Raw genomic sequence first — 6,092 nt, 5'->3', positions numbered from 1 at the left:
CACACACACACACACACACACACACACACACAAAGGACAGTCATACATTTTGATATTTGAGCCATTCCTGAAAATTTGGGGTTCTCTAAAACGAAAGAATCTGGAAACCTTGCCTGCGACCAATCATGGAGCCACGTGAGCTGATCGTGGCTGCACCTCGGGAGGGGGGAGGGGGGAGGGGCATGCCACCTAATGATCAAGCCCTATAATTAGCTTCTCATTAGAGCCGTGACGGTGATGTGTGCTGTCTAAAATCCAATGTTGTTGGTAGAGAGAATGAATTTGTGACTAGGAGAGACTAAACTTTTGTTTTCCTTACCCAGTATAAATATATATATATATATTTAATCTATTTTTATTAGAAGTTTTTCTGCTCTTTCTTACATAAAAGAACCCCCAAGCATGCATCTTTCATGTGTGTAAATAATTCATTTCTGGGCTAATTTCAAAAGAATCCCAACATTGCTGTATAGAGAGAGAACTAGCTTGCACATTTTAGGTCTGTGAAATTTTGTGAGACTTTTCCTGCACTGGACAGTAAAAAAAATAAATAAAAGACAAAAACAAATTAAAAAAAATTTAAGCCACAAAAAAAAAAAGGCACATAGGGAATTATGTCAAATATGTTTGTGTCCTTAGGCAAAGCTGTGGGAGTCTTGAAATGTCACAGTAGTGAATAACTTATTACTTTCTGACAAATCCGTTTTTCTGTTGGAACACTGAATTCTTCTGTGCATATGTATATATGAGTACAAACTGAAGGCCTCTACCTCCTGGAGTTACACAGCTTGGCTTGTTTACCTCCACATAATGATGATGACTGTTTTTTTTTTTTTTTTAAGTTCAATGTGGAGACTTGAAACTTGAATGTCCCTTCCAACTTTTATATTAAAAATAAAAAGACAAGAAAATTGAAGATCGTTTTTCACCTGTACAAGGAATACTAATGGATCGTCTTAAAATTGGTCTAGGAAAAACCTTGGTGTGTGTTATGGACAATTAACTGTTAAAGTTATTGTAAGTTATCTGTATTTAGCAGAGTATTTTCATCTTGAGTGATCTGAGCTGAATTTGAAGACTATTAATAAGTTATGTTTGGAAGTTTTAACTTCAATGAAGTAATTATTTGCTGTGAAAGAAACAAACATTGAATTACTAAACAAAGATGGTGCAATATCTTTGTTTTTTTTTTATGAGGCTCCTGAGAATCAACCCAACTGAAGCATTTCAATTCACTTGAATGAGAAACGTGTTTAGTATCAAAAGAGCCCAAGAAGACACTGGTGTGAAAGGTACAATCTCAGAGGTTGGTCAGTTACCGTGGCACACTTACTGGTCACTTTGTACAATGTAGATTTGAAGTACAGTGGTGAAAACATTAAATGTGACATTTGAAAAAGAGGCGTCATCTGTTTTATTTCAACTCCTTTCCTTTCTCTTCAGTACAGCTTGTATCCTGAATTTGCAAAGTTTTGAGACATTACCTATTTATATTTCCATTTCAATCTTTGAGGTAATTAATTGTGGTTTTTTTTTTTAATCTTCTCAGACTTTAGATTGCCAAAAACATATTGGAAACTTAGTTAACTGATGTCAAAGATATTGTGATTTAAATATATGCAATTTGAAAGTCTTTCCAGACTTTAGAGTCTAATCCAGTGGTTTTCAAACATTCTTTAAGCAGAGAGTCCTATTTTCATGTGAAATCGATATAATGGAGTCCATCATATTAAACGAAAGTGAGCTGCTCTGGATACGGCAGACTGCTAAGGGGGCTTGACCCCTCCCTCCTCTTCCTTTCTGCCTCCTGCCCCTGGCATCGCAAAGGTACCTCCAGCTGAAGAAGCCCCAGCTGGGTGGTGTGACTAAGACCTGATACCAAACTGCCTAACTTCAGAATACTTTCCCTGAGACTCAATAAAGCAGCATTACTCTTGGGGTTTTAGGTGGTGTGTGTACGTCTCCCTATCTTTTCCTGATTTAGCAAAATGAATGGATTTTTTTTTTCCTGACATGGGAGGAGTTGACTGTTACAACTCATATAAATCAATACAAATACAAGTATTAGTTTATTTTATGCAACAAACTTTTGAAAACCTACCGAGTGCAATAATCACTTATATGGAAGCCTTGTTAATATCAATAATGCTTAAGTAAGAAAACGTTTTCATCACGAGAGCATTAAGAAATAACTGCACGTGTAACACTTTGAAACTAAACTTCTTCACAGGTAAGTATTAGAGAAAACTTGCTGACCTGTTCCCACGAGGACCTGCTCACCTAAGCAGGGGATTATTTCTTAATTTAAAATTATTGATAATCGCAAAAATATGGAGTTTTCTACAGCCAGTAAAGTCAGGGCTGTAAGCAACTGCAGTTTGTTTGCCATTTAAGTGTAAGAATCCAGAAGATGGAGATAATCTGTTGAGGTGGCTCATAAGATTTGGAGTTTTTATTTCATTTTTCCTCTATGGTTACGTCATTTAAAATATTACTCTTATATTAAAATTAAAATAAAGAAGAGGATGCATCACTTGCATGGATTTTTAAATTAAGACAGCTTTGGGGGGTGCTGTTTTCTACTGTGTTCCAGTAATGTCTAGGCAGCATGGTAGTAAATGGACACGTTTAGAGTCTTCCCTGCAGTGACTCTCCACCCCTCCTTCCTTAAATGGTCTTTCTTTGGCTTCTGAAACACACCTCTGTTTTTCTCTTTTAGGGGCTACAACTCTCCCTTACAGGCTCCTTCTTCCTCTGCTTAAACCTCCCATGTTTGTGTTCTCTGGGCTAGGGATCAATCCTGGGTTTTCATCCAACTCTAAAGCCAAGGGTTCTTGACTTGGCTACTTGGTAGAATCACCTGGAGAACTTTCAGAAATTTCAAGGCCACACCCCAGAATCTCTGGACGCAAGGTCAGGCATCAGTTTTGTGCTGTGGTTTTGTTTGTTTGTTAAGTCCTCCAACTGATTTCCAATGTGCAGCCAAGATCCACTGCTGGACGCTTTCCTTGTGACCTCATCTACCCTCATGGCCTCGATGACTGTAAGAGAATGACCCCAAATCTCTTACCTATATACCCAGATTTTTCTACTAGGTGTCTGTTAGAAATTTCTACTTGGGTATCTTACAGGCACCTCAGCCATGTCAAAAATGAAATTAATAATGGTTTTCCCCCGACAATTTATTATTATTAAATCATTCTCACTTCCCCACTAGCTCTTTTTTTCCCCTTCCTAGACTAGCAAAATAGTTGAGGTTTAACTATTTCGTGAGGAATTGTGGAAGGGAAAGGACTGGGGACAAGGGGAGTAGAGTTGTACACTGAGCCGGGCTCCTCGTATTAGGTTAGGACCAGTGCCAGGGTGGTGCTCCTGGCAGCACAGCACCAGGCTTTTCTTTTTTGGCAGGTGAGATGGAAGAGAATGACTCCAGTTATAGTGCTCTATCTGCTGCGTACGCCTCACCCCTCAACTCTGGGCTTCATCATCCACCCGCTTACATAAAAGCCCGAAATCAGGGTCCTCCTCACTCCCATCTCAGCTCCAGAATTCATGCACATTTTACATTCCATTCTTTAATGTACTTTTATCTCAATGTTTTAAATGACACAGCATGAAGGAAAAAACAAAGTAAAAATTTCCCAGTGAATAAGTTAAATGCTATTCAATCTTGTTTTCCATTTTGGAAATCAGGGCTGCATGGAAGAGACTGATACTACTCACTGATTTAACATCCATTTTTTCATCTCTCAGGTCTAAAATATTTTAAGAATCAAACACAAGTGATAACATTTTCCCCTGTTCTTGTGACTTGACCAGTGAGTGAAAAATGCCCAGATACTTGGAAAGAAGTAAATTACAACGTTTTCAGGTTGCTGTTGGTAGAATTTTTAACAAGCGGACCTTCTTGCTAAGAGGTCAGTGTTTATGCAAGGTAGCCGACTTCAGAGGTCTCTGAAACAACAGTCAGTCTCCTGTCTCAGGGAAATACTCAAAAGATCTCTAAGTAGTAAAGAAAGATGGGTTTATTTTTACTTATGTTTTGATAATAATACTAATTTTCACAGCTCATCATCCTTACAGCCAACTATTTTTATCCATTTCTTAATTACAGCAGTTATACCATGTTTTTTTTTAATGGACAGCTTTAGAGTTTTTGAGAACGCCTATCCTTGAGAAGAAAAATCTTGTAAACACAATACTGTGAGTTCCTTTTAAAAACTATATTGTGGGGCTTCCCTGGTGGCGCAGTGGTTAAGAATCTGCCTGCCAATGCAGGAGACATGGGTTCGAGCCCTGGTCTGGGAAGATCCCACGTGCCACAGAGCAACTAAGCCCGTGCACCACAACTACTGAGCCTGCGCTCTAGAGCCCGCGAGCCACAACTACTGAGCCCATGTGCCACAACTACTGAAGCCCGGGCGCCTAGAGCCCATGCTCCGCAACAAGAGAAGCCCCCGCAATGAGAAGACCGCGCACCGCACGAAGAGTAGACCCTGCTCACCGCAACTGGAGAAAGCCCCTGTGCAGCAACAAAGACCCAACACAGCCAAAATAAAAATAGACAACAACAAAAAAAACTAAATTGTGTATGTATTAGTAATACATTCACATGGTACAACCTACAAAAGGATAGTGAAAAGGAAGTCGTTCTCCCTAGAGGTGCAAACCACTGTTTCCAGTTTCTGGGGATCATTCCAGAGATGCTCTGCACAATCAAGCTTATATAATTTTATAGGAATGACAGCGCACTAGGAACACTCCTGTGTCTTGCCCTCTTCTCTCCACGTGACCAATGTGGAAGGTTGTTCCACGTGAACACAGAGCTAAAGCTTTTCATTTCAGCCACTTCCTTATTACGAAGGCAAACGGTGAACGACTTGAATCTATTACCTCTTATCTATGTTTTTATACTTCGGCGTGACATTTTTTTCCACGAAGAAAAATAATTCAAGGTGGAGCCAACTAACCAATCTTCCCCCAGGTAAGCCATTGCTCATATCTGTAGTAATACATATTTTCTAAATCATCTTTCACTTCACTACAATTTTTTTTAAAGACAAGTTATTCAAACCACATTGTTAAAAAACTAACCGTTTTCCATCCCACTAGACACACTGAAAAAAGTCAAGAGGCATTTAGCTGTACAAGCTTCCTAACTTTCCCCAGATTCAGATTTGGCCCTGTCTAGTCATTTGTGTACCCTTTTTCATTCTATACTATTTACCAAAACTCATCATTCAATTATTTTACCAACAAGGGCCTTAAAAGTTAACGTCTTCATATACATCATCATACAGATTGCAAGTAAAGACCAATAGAATGACCAAATCATTAATGTCCATGCTTTTTCATCTATCAAGAAACAGGTTAAGCTGAGTTTTGCAACCAGTTGTGTACATGTATCTTTTTGAGTACAGCAAAAATATATGAACTCTTACTTCCAGCAATAGGGATGATTAGATATTCTAAAAAACAAACTCTATATGGAAAACAGTATGAAGGTTCCTTAAAAAACGAAAAATAGTTACCATATGATCCAGCAATCCCACTCCTGGGCATATATCCAGAAAAGACGAAAGATCTAATTCAAAAAAATACATGCACCCCCGTGTTCACAGCGGCACTATTTACAATAGCCAAGACATGGAAGCCACCTAAGTGTCCATCAACAGGTGAATGGATAAAGAAGATGTGATATATGTATACAACAGAATATTACTCAGCCATAAAAAAGAATGAAATTCCATTTGCAGCAACATGGATGGACCTACAGATTATCATACAGTGAAGTAAGTCAGAGAAAGACAAATTCATGATATCACTTATATGTGGAATCTAAAAAAAGTAACATGAACTTATTTACAAAACAACAGGTTCACAAAACAAACTCACGGTAAGGGAAATGGTGGGGGAGGGGTAAATTGGGAGTATGGGATTAACAGGTGCACACTACCATATATAAAATAGATAAACAAGGGTTTACTGTGTAGCACAGGGAACTATATTCAATATCTTCTAATAATGGAATGAAAAATTTAAAGAATATATATATATATAGACATAAATATATGTGTGTGTGTGTGTGTCTG

Source organism: Monodon monoceros, unplaced genomic scaffold (genome assembly GCF_005190385.1).
Source record: "Monodon monoceros isolate NGI ecotype Baffin Bay Population unplaced genomic scaffold, NGI_Narwhal_1 Super_Scaffold_9, whole genome shotgun sequence".
In the NCBI taxonomy this organism is placed as follows: Eukaryota; Metazoa; Chordata; class Mammalia; order Artiodactyla; family Monodontidae; genus Monodon; species Monodon monoceros.
The sequence above is the reverse complement of the archived record's forward strand: the minus strand, read 5'-3'. Positions refer to the sequence as shown.